General features: G+C 44.4%; 1 protein-coding gene across 11 annotated transcripts in view; it reads right to left on the reverse strand.

Moving 5' to 3' along the window:
- Mta3 (metastasis associated 1 family, member 3) overlaps window positions 1–16,071 on the reverse strand; it is a 120,158-nt gene that overhangs the window by 72,146 nt on the left and 31,941 nt on the right. The gene's annotated exons all lie outside the window — the stretch shown is intronic.

The raw sequence follows: 16,071 nt of genomic DNA on the forward strand, positions 1-16,071 counted from the left end.
AAAAACAAAAACCAACAATAATAAAACAATTCAAAAAATTTTAAGTGAAAGTTTTTAAAGATCTGGGATGAGGGGACCCCATTTTTCCCCTTTTTGATTTTGTTCTGTTTGCTATTGTTTTGGTTTTTTTTTTAAGTTCCTTGAAATTTGCTTGAACCAGGAATAATGGCTCACACTTCTAATTCTAGCACTTGGGACTCTTTAAGAATGGATCACGAGCTTAAAGTCATCTGATCTCTGGGTGAGCCCCACAGGCTGGGGCTTATATCTGAACAGTAGGTTCCCAGCCTTGCTGAGGGAAACTCAGTACTGGAACTGGCTTCAGATTATAGCTTCTGTCTGCTTCCACTTCCCTCTCCCTCCTCTCCCTGCTTCCTGTTTGAAGTTGTAGGTGTTCAACTACTTCTCAGCTTCCTGCTTCCAGCTCCGGCTAACCTGCCTGCTGCTTGCTGCTCTGCCCCCCTGACAGGGTGGGCTCTTAGCTCTCTGGAACCACAGCGAGATAAATCTCTCTTCTGTAAGTTGCCTTAATTGTGGTATTTTTATCACAGCAACAGAAAAGGAACTGACACACTGGGTCACTGTGTGGAACCCTGCCTCAGAGACAGAGGAAAAGAAAGGAGAGAATAGGACAGTAAAAACAAAACAAAACAAAAAAATCAAAATCAAAAACAAAAACAAAAACAAACCACAAACAACAAAACCAGCAAAAAAAAAAAAACCAAAATAAAAAACCAAAAACAACTAATGGTATATGTATGTAGAAGCCACTTCCAGAGGACCTGAAAATGGGAGTAAAGTATATGGCTGCTTTGGAGGGGTCTGTGTGTGTGTGTGTGTGTGTGTGTGTGTGTGCACGCGTGTGTGCGCACATGCGTGAGCATACATGTGTATGATTTCTTTTAAGAAAGTTAAAGCTAAAGGAAGGATCTTAAGCAGGTAAACTGCACAGATGCATAGAGATACTATGTATACACACACAAGCAAGCGCACGCGGGCGCGCGCGCGCACACACACACACACACACACACACACACACACACACACACACCGGCACAAAGCTGCTAATTCTCCATCGGGTTTCTTGGCCATGGCACCATTGGCTCCCTGGGAATAGGAGTGTCTTTGTTGTTGTGCTTGTGTTATGGGTAGCAGCAACTGCAACCTGGAGGACATCAGTTCACAACTGTGGGAAATAAGGCTCTGTGGGAGGCCACCCTTCACTGAGAGCCACTATTCTACGTGTTGAGGGTTAATCTAATAATCCCAAACATTTTAGAGTGCTTATACCAGAGTGTGATTTTGTAGGTTTTTAGATTACACAATAGAATGGGACAAAGAAGAGAAACAGTCTAGATACTTCTATATGTTTCTATTCAAATACTTATTTTCTGTTGTAACACTTTGACAGATGTTAACTAACAAAAATGAAGAGGAGGCAATTTGGGAAGCTGAGGATACAGCCCAGGTGAAAGAGCCCTCACCTACCATGCATGAAGCTCTGAGTCTGATCTCTAGTACTCGGTGAACCGGAGAGGAGTAGAGCCTGCCTAGAGCCATCACTTGGGAGGTAGAAGCAGGAGCACTGGGAGTTCAAAGTCATCCTTGGTTACCTAGGGTGGTCATGGCCAGCCTGGGTAATGTGAACCCAGTAGCAACAAAACCAGAACCGAACAGCAACGCCAGAAAGAAACAATACCACCTGTTGACTAAGTGTTAAAGGGAATTAAAAAGCCAAGAGAAGAAGTCTGAGGTGTAGATTCAAGCTCAGTGGATTCTGTAAATAAAGAGACAACATCAAGCGGAGTTTGGGGAAGTCCAGTGTGTCGGTGGCATGTGAAGAACACAGACTTGCTAACGAATATGAAGAGAAACTGTTAAAGAGAGAGAAAAAGAAAGCCAGACCCCTGTCCCCTTTCATAAGAGGAACGGGAAGTTCCAAAGTATAGGAAGACCCTCCTCTTCAGGTCAGAAGACAGAGACATCATGTTAAGACAGCTTCACGGCTAGAGTGTGAGGACAGAGAACAGTGCATGGAGCAGACTGTGCTCCTCTGCACCAAGATGCACATGGACCGAAAGTACATCAGCACTTAAGGTGGGTGTGCTCCTTCCACACTGGCGGAGTCCAGGACTGTGAGGCCTGAGTGACTTCAAGAGTACTGCATCTTGCAGACACAGTGGGACTGTCAGACTGCGAGAGCACTCACAAGGCCTGCACAGCTGCAAACCAGACAAAATCCCAGCACTGAGGAAGAGAAACAGACACTGTGTCTGCGGTGGTTCAAATAGATTTGTCCTCCACAGACTCCTGTGTTTAAATACTTGGCCCTAGGGAGTGGCACTTTAAGGAGGTGTGGCCTTACTGAAGGAGGTGTGGCCCTGTTAGAGGATGTTTTTGCCTTTAGATCAAGATGTAGAACTCTCGCTCCTCCAGCACCATGTCTTCCTGCACACTGCCAAGCTTCCCGCCATGACGATAACGGACTGAACCTCTAATCCTATAACCCAGCCCCAATTAAATGTTTTTCTTTATGAGAGTTGTCTTGGTCTTGGTGTCTCTTCACAGCAACAGAACCCTAACTAAGACAGGGTCCTACCGTTGACCAGAAGCCATTTGCAATTGATGCCTTCTGGGAAAGGGAAAATCCACTCTCTCCAATGTAGTGTCACTGGGTTTATCACCACAGCCTATAGTGCAGTGTGTTGGCCTGATCATCTAATGCCAAGACTGGTTGCCCCCAAGTTATTTCCGATTGGTGATAAAGATGCCAACAGCCAATAGCTGGACAGAAGAGATATAGGTGGGGTTTAGGTTTCTCAGGCTTGGGGTTGGAGGAGAATATGCAGGAGGAGGCAGGAAAACCCATCTTGGGTTAGGTGAGTCATGAGAACATGGCCCCGAGGGCTGGCCAATTGGAGTTAAGAGCAGCCCAGATGAAACACAGTAAGTAATGAGTTGGTTTATCCATAGGAAGGTAAATCCTAACAGCATAGAGGGCAGATATCTGCCCAGCTCTGGTGCTGTTTAAGGCTTATTGTCCATAGAAAGGGTGAGTGTGTCTTTTATCCGGGAACTGAATGGTAAAAGGCAGGGTTGGGGGGAGAAATCCCGGACCAGGATTGAAGATTTCTACAACACCAGGGCAGACCCCATGCCCAGGGGGAGTTGGCCGCACACCCAGACTCCAGGCTTATGTTGTTGTTGCTATTTTGGGGGTTTTGGTGGGCATTTTGGGGTTTGTCTCATCGATTCTTTTTTTAAGTTTGTCTGTTTTGATTTTTGTTTGTTTTATTGTTGTTCCTGTTTATTTCTGAGAGAAAGGGAGAAAGAAAGAACATGAGGTTGGGTGGTAAGGAAGGTGGGACAGACCTGGGAAGAACTGGGAAAGAATATGATCAAAATATGCTGTATAAAAATTTTTAATTATTATTATTTTTTAAGAAAAGCATGCTAGCGATTGAGGATGAATGCGCTAGAATGCTTGCTTAGTATACCTGAGGCCAACAAGGAAGGGGGAAGGGAAGACTGAGGGAAGAACTTCCATATCAAAGCTTGGTGTGGTTTCCTCTCTCACTGTATTTCCCAAAAGTCCCCCAATCTACTGCTAATATTAAGAGCATAATTAGGTGCAATAAGTAACCTCAGCATGCTAAGATTATTTTTAAATGAAAATGCTGTTTTTAATTTTAAATTGTGTGTGTGTGTGTGTGTGTGTGTGTGTGTGTGTGTGTGTGTGTGTGAATCCAGGTGCCCATAGAACGGTGAAGCATTACTTACAGTCACTGATGTCATCCTTCTGGCTAATTAAATTTTTATTTAAAGACTACCAAGAAAATTGTAAAAATCCAATTTCTTAAAATAATGTGCACGAAGAAAATTATCTTCGTTAGAGCTTTAAAAAAGATTTAACTAATTCACACTGGAGTTCTGATTCATTACTTATATGCAGTAAGACACAGGAAGGACAGGAAGCTCGATCAGCTTGTCTAGTTGGCATAGCCCTGTTGAGGCCTGCTCCTTTTAACACAACTGTAGCCATTTTGTATTTAGCTTGCACCTTACACATAAGGTAAAATTAAGTTCATACTCTACTTCCCAGAAGTAATTACCTGTAGGTGACAGTGAAATATCCTGCTAACAAGCCAAAAAGTTATGGCTGACTCACTTGCACCCTGTTATCTCGATGTTCTGAAATTCTCCACCACCCCCTACCACACTCAGGACCAATCAGATTAAAGGGTGGCTGATAATCCTGTCTAGTTAGCCAAAATGGTGTACCACTTCACTGCTTGCCTTTGAACTTATGAACCTCCTGACAGCAGGCTGGTGCCACGATCAGACTTCTGAGTCCTTTTTTGTCTGGTCCTGAACCTTCAGTCTTGGGGTGTGCATAAACTATTCATGCTTAACCGAGATCTATGTTTGTGTGGCGATTTCTGAACCCCAACAAATTTTTGCATATATACCACAATCATGCATTCCCCATGATCCACATAAAACTTATTCTTTGCAGTATCGTTTTTAACAGGAAAAGACCAAAAGGAACCAAATATCCATTAGTTGGGGATTAAACAAACCAAGATTGAAAAGAATTCACAGAAGAAAATGGGCTGCTCTGTCTAGTAATGTAGGCCTATAATCCCATCCTAAGGGGCTGAGACAGGTGGATCATAAATTCAAAACCGCTTAATCCTAGTACTCATAGATCTCGGAGTTCAAGGCCAGCCTAGTCTGCAAAGTGTGTTCCAGGATGGCCAGGGTTATACAGAGAAACCCTGTCTTAAGTTTAAGACTTTCTAGGCTGCAGAGTGAGTTCCAGCAATGACCTGTGTCAAAGGGAAAGAGAAAAAGTGCAGGGGCTCTAGTGTGTACAGCACATGTCTGACACGTGAAACAACCTAGGTCCAACCTCTGTAAATGTGGCATGGGCGGAGGTGTGGCTCAATGGTACAGTGGTGCTTAGCAAGAGGTCCGGGGTTTTGTTCATGGCACTGTGGCGTGCTGGAAGAGGGCATTGCATAACAGCACCACAATGTACTACTACTGAGGCTCACAATGGCACAGCCTGCACTGCTTCTGCACCAGCAAAGAGTCTTTGGAAGTTTTCAGAAGAGTCTAGAAACATTTATGGGCTCTGCAGGAGTGAGGCATTTAATTGCGCATCCATTTTCTATATTTTTATTTCTGAACCCTGATCATTCATCATACAAACACACACACCCCACACACACCCATCAAAGAACTACAAAGTGCCATTTCTGAGAGGTGGGGGCTTATCAGTTGTCTGTGATCTTAACAAACAAAAGGACTAATTTGTCACCGGCCAACTTGGGTCCCAGGTTACAAAAGCACTCATCCAAACTGGGCATCTTCTTCTTTGCCCAAGTCTATCGATTCCGCCCATCTATCCCTAGCTACTAACTGCAGCCATGCAGAGTATTTAAAACATTTTATTTATTTATAGGAGCTTAATTATTTAGCAGCCTCCATATGTACAGCCACCTAAAGAAAAGTTCTACCTTAAGACATTTATTGCTCTAGGTACATAATGTTTTACCAATACTGAATGACTTGAGTCACAACAGATTTTCAAAAAGAAAAGGGAAATCCCAAGATACTTCCTTCTATCTCTCTCTCTCTCTCTCTCTCTCTCTCTCTCTCTCTCTCTCTCTCATATATATATATATATATATATATATATATATATATATATATATATATATATATATGAATGACCACGTTCAGCTTCACCCATGCCTACTGTAATCTACTGTAATGTATTTTAATTCACTGGTCTGAATGAAGTAAGTTTCAACATGCCAATGGGGCAGGAGTAGGGTTATTTTAGTGAATCAACACATCAACACAATAGTAATGAATTTACAAATGGCAGGAAACCCATGTGAGTGTTTTCTGAGATGCCTTTAAAGTGATAAGGAGAGAATTAAAATAAGAGGCCCCAAACAACTGTGAGGCGAAGGCCAGGGCTCTGTCAGCAGATGAAAGATTTCAGAGAAGTCCTGTAACAGACAAGACCGAGCAGGACAAATGAAGCCACACAAGCACGTCCGTCGGCAGGGAGGCATCGCTTTCCACCCAAGAATGAGACACAAACCCCATGGAGAAGGGACTGGATGCTCTGGTGCAGCCACCGAGAGAGGAACAGCCACAGTTCTGCCGCAGCCCATCTGGCTGGGGGTTTGGGTTTGGTGTTTGGCAGGGGATGCACACTGAGCTGGGAGCTGCACACACTGAGCTGGGAGCTGCACACACTGAGCTGGGCTCCGCACAGCCTTCATCTGGTTAGGACTGGAAGAGCCCCAGCTCATTTTCCTTTTCTGATCGTAAAGTAATTGAGTTTTTTTGAAATGCCAACACAATCCAATGCTTACCACACTTAACTCTTTCTTCAAAGAACATTAGCAAGAACATTAGTAAGTGGCCTAGAGATCATTCTTGTAGTATTTTGGCAAAGAACTTTTCCAATTACTTTACAAAGAAGGAATTGTGTGAGTTTAGATCACACCCTTCATATTGATGTCAACCAATGGCTCCCTATGCAGCAGGGAGGGGCCCATCACCCCAAAAGGAGACAATCAAACAGCACGTGGTGGTTTAAATAAGGGTGGCCCTTGTAGGCTTACATATTTGAATCATTTGAGTCATCAGGGAGTGGCACTACTTAAGGATTAGGAGGTGTGGCCTTACTGGAGGAAATGTGTTGTGTGGGGGGTGGGCTTTAAGGTTTCAAAATTCAAACCAGGCCATCCCGCCAGCCCCATTGGATACCTCATTTCGCCGCCCTCCATACACACACCATCACCACCACCACCACCACCACCACCACCACCACCACCACCACCACCACACACCCCCTCTTTCTCTATCTATGGATTAGGATGTAGCTCTCAGCTACTCTCAGCACCTTGTTTATCTGCCTGCCGTCACACTCCCTGTCATGATGATAATGAACTAAATCTCTGAAACTCTAAGCCAGCCCCAATCAAATGTTTTCTAAGAGTTGCCTGGGTCATGGTGTCTCTTCACAGTGACTAAGACAGAAATCAATCCCACGAACTGGGGTGCTGCTGTGACAGAACTGACCATATGTTTGCTGGAAGGCTTTGGGGCTTTAGATTATAAAATAAACTGGATGCTTTAAGTGGGCCTTGCTAGTTAGTTCATCCGAGTAGAAACATGGAAGAGAGTGGTGCTGAGGGCAATTTTAACTGTGGAGGCCCAGATCAAGAAGTTTCAGAAGGGAAGGATATTAGTAAGTGGCCTAGAGACCATTCTTGTAACATTTTCTCAAAGAATGGCTGCTTTTTGCCCTTGTCCTATCCTGAGGCTAAGTTGAAGAATTTTGGATTAATGGCATTGGCAGAGGAGATTTCAAGATGGCCTAGTACTGGTGATAGCATGAGGTGCTAGTGGTTACTCTCATGCAGGCCTTCGGTGAAAAGGAGAAAGTGGGACAAGTAGAAATACAAAATATACACTTTGGGAACAAAAGGAGCAGAGGACAAATCATGGTGCTAAGGCCAGTGCTCAAAGAGAAAAAGTGTAGAGAGAAGCTTGGTCCTGAATGGAATAAAGTGAGTGGTGGCCTCGGGACAAGACCCCACCCAGCTAAGCTCCCAACTTGTGAAGAGGAATTAAAGGCCCCTTACACACTGAAGGGAACCACCACCAAAAGACAGCAGGTCCAGGTGTAACAGAACAAGCGGGCCAAGTTCAAGACCCAGCAAGCAGCAGAATCTGGCAGTTCTGGTCAAATGGTTCTGGCTGTAGTGTCAAGCATGCAAGAAAGGGGCTGTGGAATGTCTCTCAGTGGCTAAGAAAAGTTGCTGAGAACAGGCACGTGACAGCATGCCCCTAAATGGAGGCCCAGAGAGGCCATTTCGTGAAGCTGTGACAGTGAAGCCTGGATTTCACTGGAGACCCCAAGATGTTGGAGATACCAAAGTCAGGAGACACTGCCAAGGAAAACCTTGTGCTGGGTGTAGAAATCAGCCTGAGAGAGAGGTGTATGCTGCAGTCAACATGAGTTGACATCTGAAGAGCACCCTGACATCAGAAACGCAATATTTACAGTTTGTCCTGATGGCTTTGGACTTGCTTTTGCTTTAGTCCAGGATTTCCTCACTTGCTTCTTTTCCCTTCTGGAATGGTAAAGTGTATTGAAAACGTGTGATCTGCTTTTAATTTTAAAGTTAAGAGATTGCTGACTCTCAGAACAGGCTTTGAACTTTGGACTTCCCAAGCAGTGTTGAGAATACGGGGACTTTTGAGGTTGGCCTGAATGTATTTTTGCATTATGATATGGCTACAAGTCTGTGAGGGCCAGACAGTGGAATGTGCTGTTTTTACAAAGAATAGGTTCATATATTTGAATACTTAGCCATCAGGAAGTGGCACCAGAGAAGGATTGGGAGACACAGCCTATCTAGTCTAAGAGACAATGTGCCTTCTCAGTGCCTGAGAGACATATCCTATCCCATCCACTTACACCCATGACATAAATCTAAGCACCAAGATGAAAATACCAGGGAAAGAGAAACATTGCAAAAGGTGCTCACTACTGGGAAACAGACAGACCAAGAAAATAAGCTACTTCCCCCATCTGCCCTCCCCCCCCAACATCAAGGAAAGAAAGAAAGGAGAAATGCTCTTTCCCCCATGACACCAATGGCCTTGGAAATACCATCACAGTTTATAGCCATGGCACTTGTACCAGAAATCAGTATACATCCACTGTATATGTGAGTTTGTTCCAGCTCTTTTGATTTGTTTGTTTTTTTTTTTAATAAGTCTTACTTGCATAAACTCAGGCTCACCTCAAACTCGAAGGTTCTTGCCCCGCCCCCAGTGCTCTTTCAGTGTTAGGCTATAGGTCATACTTCCCCTGACTCAGCCATTTTATTTTGTTTTGTTAGTCTATTCTTCAATCTGCATAGTAAGACCCCGTCTTAGTTTGATTTCTATTGCTGTGATAAACATCATAAACTAAAGACCACGTGGGGAGAAAAAGACTTATTTCATCTCACAATTTACAGGCCATCATGGAGAGAAGCTGGGAGCGAAAGGCAGGAACCCGAAGGCAGGAACTGAAGCAGAGACCATGGAGGGGGGCTTCTCACTGGCTTGCTCAGCTCCATTTCTTACATCACTCAGGATCACCAGCCCAGGCATGGCACCACCCACAGTGAGCTAGGCCTTCCCTCACCAATCATTAATCAAGACAATAGCCCACTGACAAGCCCACAGGCCAAAATGACAGAGAATCCCTGAACTGAACTTCCCTCTCCCCAAGTGACTCTGACAAAAGCTCACTAGCAGAGACTCTCATCATAATCATTATCATTCTCACGATTATCTTAATATCTAATATAAGCAACGCAAATTCCATTGTTTCATCGTCTTTAAGAGTGATGATTAATGGCTCTCAAACTTTTTGACCTTACATTTCAATTTATAGCCCTAGAAATTTATGACTGATCCAAAGAGTTATATGTCAACAATTTACTGTGTTGGAGAATAAAATGAAGAAAAATGTGAGGATATTCTTCAAATTAGTGAAAACTATTATTTTGCAAGGTGGAGTGGCATATACCTGTAACTTTAGCACTTAGGAATCTGAGGAGGAAAAACTACTACTCAAGTTTAAGGCCAGCCTAGGCCACAAAGTGAATACTATGCCAACCAGGGCTAACTGCTAGTCAGGATATAGACAACATTTCCCCAAGGAAAAAGTAATATTGCTTGATTTTTTTTTTTTTTTTTTTTGCAGATTTTTCAACTGCTAACATAAGAGGCACGTGCTCTCCCCACTCCACTGAGATGTATGCACTGATTCACAAAAGTATACATTAACGCATGCAATGGCTTCATATGCACATTGGCAATGACTGACAGCTAGACATTTGTGTAACAGGCACACTTCATTTTCAAGTCAGTCAGATACATCTAAAGAGCTAGGCTTTTGTCTTTCGATTGTTATGTCACATAAAAATGCTGTTCTGTGAAACAGACAGTGTAGTTCGTGACTGAAACAATCCTATGACTCTTTTCTCAAGACAACAGCACACTTCTCTAAGCAGCATTCATGTGCACTTACTGTTCCATCACTGGAAACTTCTTTTTTTTTTTTTTTTAAAGATTTATTTTATTTATTATATATGAGCACGCTGTAGCTGTCTTCAGACACACCAGAAGAGGGCATCGGATCCCATTACAGATGGTTGTGAGCCACCATGTGGTTGCTGGGATTTGAACTCAGGACCTCTGGAAGAGCAGTCAGAGCTCTTAACCACTGAGCCATCTCTCCAGCCCTGGAAACTTCTTTAAAAACAAAAGGAGAGCCCTGTGTAGTGGTGCACACCTTTAATTTAGCATTCAGGAGGCAGCAGATCTCTGAGCTTGAGGCCAGCCTGGTCTACAGAGTTCCAGGACAGCTGGAGCTACGGGGGGGAGACTGTCTCAAAAACAAAATCAAACAAATAGGGGGAAAAGGTGGGCATAGTAGCAAACGCTTGTAATGCCAGCACTTGGGGAGGGGAGGCAGGCGGATCTTCAGGTCTCACTGGCAGCCAGCCTAGGCTCACTGGTAAACCTGAGGTCTCAGAGTCCCTGTCTCAAAAGACAAATACAGGGCTCGAGAGAGGCCATTAGCTAAGAGTCCATGTCAGGTGCTCCAAAACTGCCTCTAACTCCAGCCCAGAGGGGAGGATTCAACTCCCTTTTTGGCCTCTGCTGTCACCCGACAATTGTCACACACAACCCCCCACACACAACCCCCCACACACACACCCCCCACACACACACCCCACACACACACACCCACACCCCACACACAAACAGTAAAAATAAATGAATGAATATTTTAAAAAGTCCATCAGCACCTGAAGAACAATGTCCATGGTTATCTCGTGGCATCCACACGCGCACACACACTCATGTGCACGCAATATCTGTTAGATGTGATACATGATACATGTTTATTTATGAAAGTCAGGTTTGCTCTTCTAAATCCCAGCACTCAAGAGCCATGAGAAATGGTGGAGCGATTCACTATACGCATGGAGATGGGGTGGACCTTCCCCCTCAGTCGGAGACCCTATGTGCCTCCCTGCTCACTGTACTGCTGCTGCTGCATGTTTGAGGTAAGTCTGGAATAGACAGCATCCTGAGCTGCAGCTAGGCTGTCTGAAAGGATAAAGTTAGATGCAGCATATACATAATATGCAGTGTGTGTGTGTGTGTGTGTGTGTGTGTGTGTGTGTGTCTGTGTGTCTGTGTATGAGTACTGGTATGCCCATCCTCACAGATGCTAACACAAGAACTCTAGCAGTCCCTCTCACAAAGACCTCTTGTTGGCCTTAACACTTCTTCATTCCTCCCATCATGGTGGCTGCAAAATGCCCACAAGATGCCTGGCAACAGTCTGTATAAAAAGAGACCCCCAGTCCCCACCTTGTGGTCCCTGAGTAAGTCACTTCCCCTAAAAGTCCTGAGCAGCCTGTTTGCCATAAACCTAATCTTTACTTCTAATTTTATTAAGATTTAAATAATACTCCACTCTAATTGCCATCCTCTATCTCAAAGTCTACATAAGGTCAAATGTAAATGAGAAGCAAGTACCCCATATCTGCTAGTGACCTTTGTTTCCTTTAAGTGATAGGCAGACGCGTGTTAGGTTTGCAGCTCTGAATGCCTCTGTGTCAGTTCTCCACAGCAGAGAAAGAGACACCAAGACGCTGACCTCTGAGATCTTGCAGTCTAAGATGTAGTCTGGACAGAACTATTTAGGCAAATTTTACATAAGGTGCAAGATTTCTAGCAGCTGTTCAAGACTCTCAGAACTGAATTAAGACAATTCCTCATTTGGAGTTGCCACGTGGCATACTTAGGCAAGGACGCTCTCTGCAGATGGGAATTGTAGCCATTCTTCTGCATGGCGACAGTGACAGGGGCATGATGTCTGTATTCTGTTTTCGAACCTGCTCGAAAGAGCCTGGGGCTTTCTCTGAAGCACAGAGACTGTACACTTGGGTCTTCAAAACGTATCCACCACCGTTACCAAAATGAGGTTTGAAATAGTGTCTCTGGCCCCTTTCAGAAAGCGATCTGGCTCAGCAGGTAAAAACACTGGCTACCAGCTAAAGGGGACAAGCTGAGTTTGATCCTGTCCTGAGTTTCACCCTCAGGACCCAGATGGAGAAATGAGAGGTTGACTCCAGGGAGTCACCTCCGTTCATACACTGCGGCATATACATGGTGACAGGCCCATGCACACAATAGATGGATGTAAGGAAAACTTAACTACAATAACCCATAGTCGAGTAGGCGGGTGGTGGTCACCACTGTAACCCCAGCAGCTGGGAGGCTGCAATCAGGAGCGACAAGAATGCCGGGCCAACCCACTCTGTGGAGTAAAGCTCTCTCAAAGCAAACACAATTCCATAAGCATTTTTGAATAATAAAAATAAAAGTCACAATGGGGTTGAAGATACACAGGACCCTGGATCTAATCCCAGTATTGGGAGGAATAGGGGAGAGTGATGAGTACAGTGTCCAGCACAGCCAAAGTTAAGCAATGAGGAAAATTGGGTCCCTGAACTAAGGCAAGGTCCACTAGCAGGCATATAATGGATGTCTCCATCACTGTTCATGCTTTACAGCAAGAGAAGCTTGAGGAACGAATATTCAGGTCCAAAGCCTGTTACTAAAGGACACACTGGGGCCAGCTATCAGCAGGGATGCAAGGAAGCCTTTACAAGACACACTGGAGCCCAATTTCAAAGGCTGTGGTCCAGATCTCAGGGCTGGCAAGCAGGAGAGAATTAGTCCTTTAAATTATGACTAGCTGTACCACAGACGGAAAGAGATGTAATCGTTACATGTACCAATGCTGGAATTAGCAGCTTTTAAAAAGCCAGGCTTAGTGCATTTGAGAAATGGAGACGCTAATGTCAGCCATAGAAAGGATACACCCACAAACCTATGATAAGAGGGCTATTTCCCGGTGTCTACATGCGGCTAGCATTGTAAAGTTACCTTTCGGAATAATGAAGCAACATATATGTTTAAATGGTTTTCATTTTGGATCTGCCCCACTGACTAGCATCTCCATAAGAATGATGGGAAGTTGACATTTGAAGAGCCCACCTTCCCAACAAGTCACCTCACGGCTTTCACTGTGTGTGATATTTTTCTAGCACTAGCCCTGCATGAGTCATTAATGCTAAATATCTACCAGTATGGATCAGACAATATCTGAATGTGCAGGTTAGGAAGTGGGAGACTTAAGCAAGTGCGGAATTGTTTTGTGCCTTGGCTCGCACATCTGTAAACAGGGATAATAACAGATCTCCTCGTAGAGTCGCTGTGGATAAATACATGAAAGGCAGCCCTACTGTAAGAGGCTCAATAGCTGTTAGAACATGAACCACACATAAGCCTGGGCCATTTGTAAAACCGAATGCAGAAGCCCTGGTAGCACAAAGCAAGAAGAAGGATTCATTTAGACATAAGGCAAGCGGCAGCACTAACAGCCTTCTCCGACTGTAACTGAGCTGCCTACTACAGTGAATGAGGACGGACTGCTCATCATCACGGGCTGCCCACGGACAGAGCACGCAGCACTTGCCATGTGTACGAAAACCTTTGGACACACACATAAGACGAGTGAGTGCTGGTATAACAATAAGTCTTTCTGTTTCACGACACGTGCAACATAAAATCCATTACTAAAGGACCTGAGCCACGGCGCATGAGTGAAGGGTACTGCCTCTCTCCAGCTCACTGCCCACGCCCCATCTCGCAAATACGAGGTGAATCTCCGACTCTGCTCAGAACAAGCCCGGGGCTCTCTCATTCCCAGTGGAACCAGAGGGAACAAAGAGTTGCTTCTGAGGCACACAGGGAGGCTTACAGCAAGTGAGCATTAAAGTTCAGCTACTCCAGAGGGCTCAAGAATACCGCTGTCAGGCTTCCCCTGTGTTCCATTCAGTAGGAAGAAAATTCTGGGCATTTGATGGTGTCTCTGAGAACAAAAAGTCAATATTCACCAAATTAGCCCTCTGGCTGCCAAAGAACAATGGGGCTTCAGCGATTTTCTCCTCCTGAAGCAGAAGCAGATAGGGAGGACGTCAACCCCAGCAGAATGTCAAGGCCTCTCTACTGCGCACTTGTTCAACATCGGCATGTGGGCCGCTTAGCTAGGCTCTGTGCCTTGCTAGCGACTGCCTCTAACTACCTTCAGCTGTCTGCACAGGGGGGCCATGGAGGAGAAAGTGTGGCTCTGCACTCCCCCTCCTCAACCGGGAAAGCAGAGAGAGAAAAGGCATAAATGTCTCTTCATCATAATTCAAAGCATCGTCAGTAGGTAAAGCCTTGCATAAGTGTCTTGATAATTATATTCCAATACACTCTCTCAGGCCTTATGGAAGATGAAAAACACCATTTTTCCATTCCAAGCAATCTGTTAGAGAAAACCAACATTACTTGTAAACAGATTCCAAGCTATCAGAAGGGTAAATTAAAAATACACTTGTGTGTTTTGGATACATTCTCTAAACCATTTGTCAGATTCGTGTTCTAACAAGATCTATGACTGGCCCCACAACTTCTTGAGCTCGAAATGAATCTTTATATTCTAACTTCTTCCAATTGAGTAATTAATGCATATGGTTTTTAAAAAATATTTATTAGTTATGCACATCCTTAAGAAAATTTCATCTGGGCACAGTGACGCATGCCTAAAATCCCAGTATCCGGAGGGTAAAGGTAGGAGGATCAAGAGTTGAGGGCCAGCCTTGGCTACACAGTAAGTTAAAGACTAGCCTGGGCTATAAAGGACCTTATCTCAGAAAAATATGCACAGGTAAAAAACAGCGCATAACTGTCCTGATGAAAACCATTCTTATGTGGAACTAATACATGCTAATAAAAACAAATAAAATAATCTCGTAGTATGTTTTCATGCCCCATTCTTTAAGCAAAATTATTAACATATGTACCTAGTTTTCTTTCTGGAAATGGCCTGATTAGCGAGAAGATTTTCACATGACCTGATATTTTCCTGCGTTAGACTTTAGGTCACACAGAATATATTAGCTCCTGAGGAGAGCCACGTCAGGATGCTCACTGTAGCGGAGTCAACATGGCTAGAACCACTTGCAAAAATGGTTCTTTCACCAGACGCTTGCTCCTCTTGAACCTGTCTGTGTCCAGTCATGAACAAACAAGCTATGTATGAAGGATCCCCAAACTTGTTAATTGTTTGAGGGTTTCTAACTGCAGAAAAAAAAAATGACAAAACGCCATGTTAGGCAGGAAAGGTTTGATTTGTCTCACACTTCCACATCAAAGCTCATCACTACGGGAATCAGGACAGGAACCCAATCGGGGCAGGAACTGAGAGGCAGGAGCTGACACAGGCCATGGAGGGTGCTGCTTACTGGCTTGCTTCCTGTGACTTGTTTTGGCCTGCTGTCTTATAGAAGAAGGGCCACCAGCGCAATGGTGACCCACCCACAATGGGCAGCACCTAACAATCACTATTTTTAAAATGTCCTACAGGCTTGCCTGGTCTTATAGAGGTTATTTTTTTTCTTTTTTCTTTTTTCTTTTTTTTTTTTCCGGAGCTGGGGACCGAACCCAGGGCCTTGCGCTTGCTAGGCAAGCGCTCTACCACTGAGCTAAATCCCCAGCCCCTTGGAGGTATTTTCTAAATCGATGTTCCCTCCTTTCAAATAACTCTAGCCTGTGTGTTAAGTTGACATAAGACTAGCCAGCACCTGTAGGTAGGAGGACCAAGTCAGAGCTTTAGAAAAAACACACAATCTTACAGCAGAAATGCAGACCGAGGTTCAAGACTAATACTGAAGGGGGGTGGGTACTAAAACAGTGGCTACTTTTCTATTAAGTTTTTGCTGTCACGACCAGCAAGGAGCTGGAAGGGGTGGGGGGAGTTGATTCTGAACTAAACTGCAGGAATCGGTTACGTTTGCGCACACTGAATCCCTCCAGTCACTGGCCTGCCCTCCAGCTGCCCTCTGCACACCA

This window comes from Rattus norvegicus, chromosome 6 (assembly GCF_036323735.1).
Source record: "Rattus norvegicus strain BN/NHsdMcwi chromosome 6, GRCr8, whole genome shotgun sequence".
Classification (NCBI taxonomy): Eukaryota; Metazoa; Chordata; class Mammalia; order Rodentia; family Muridae; genus Rattus; species Rattus norvegicus.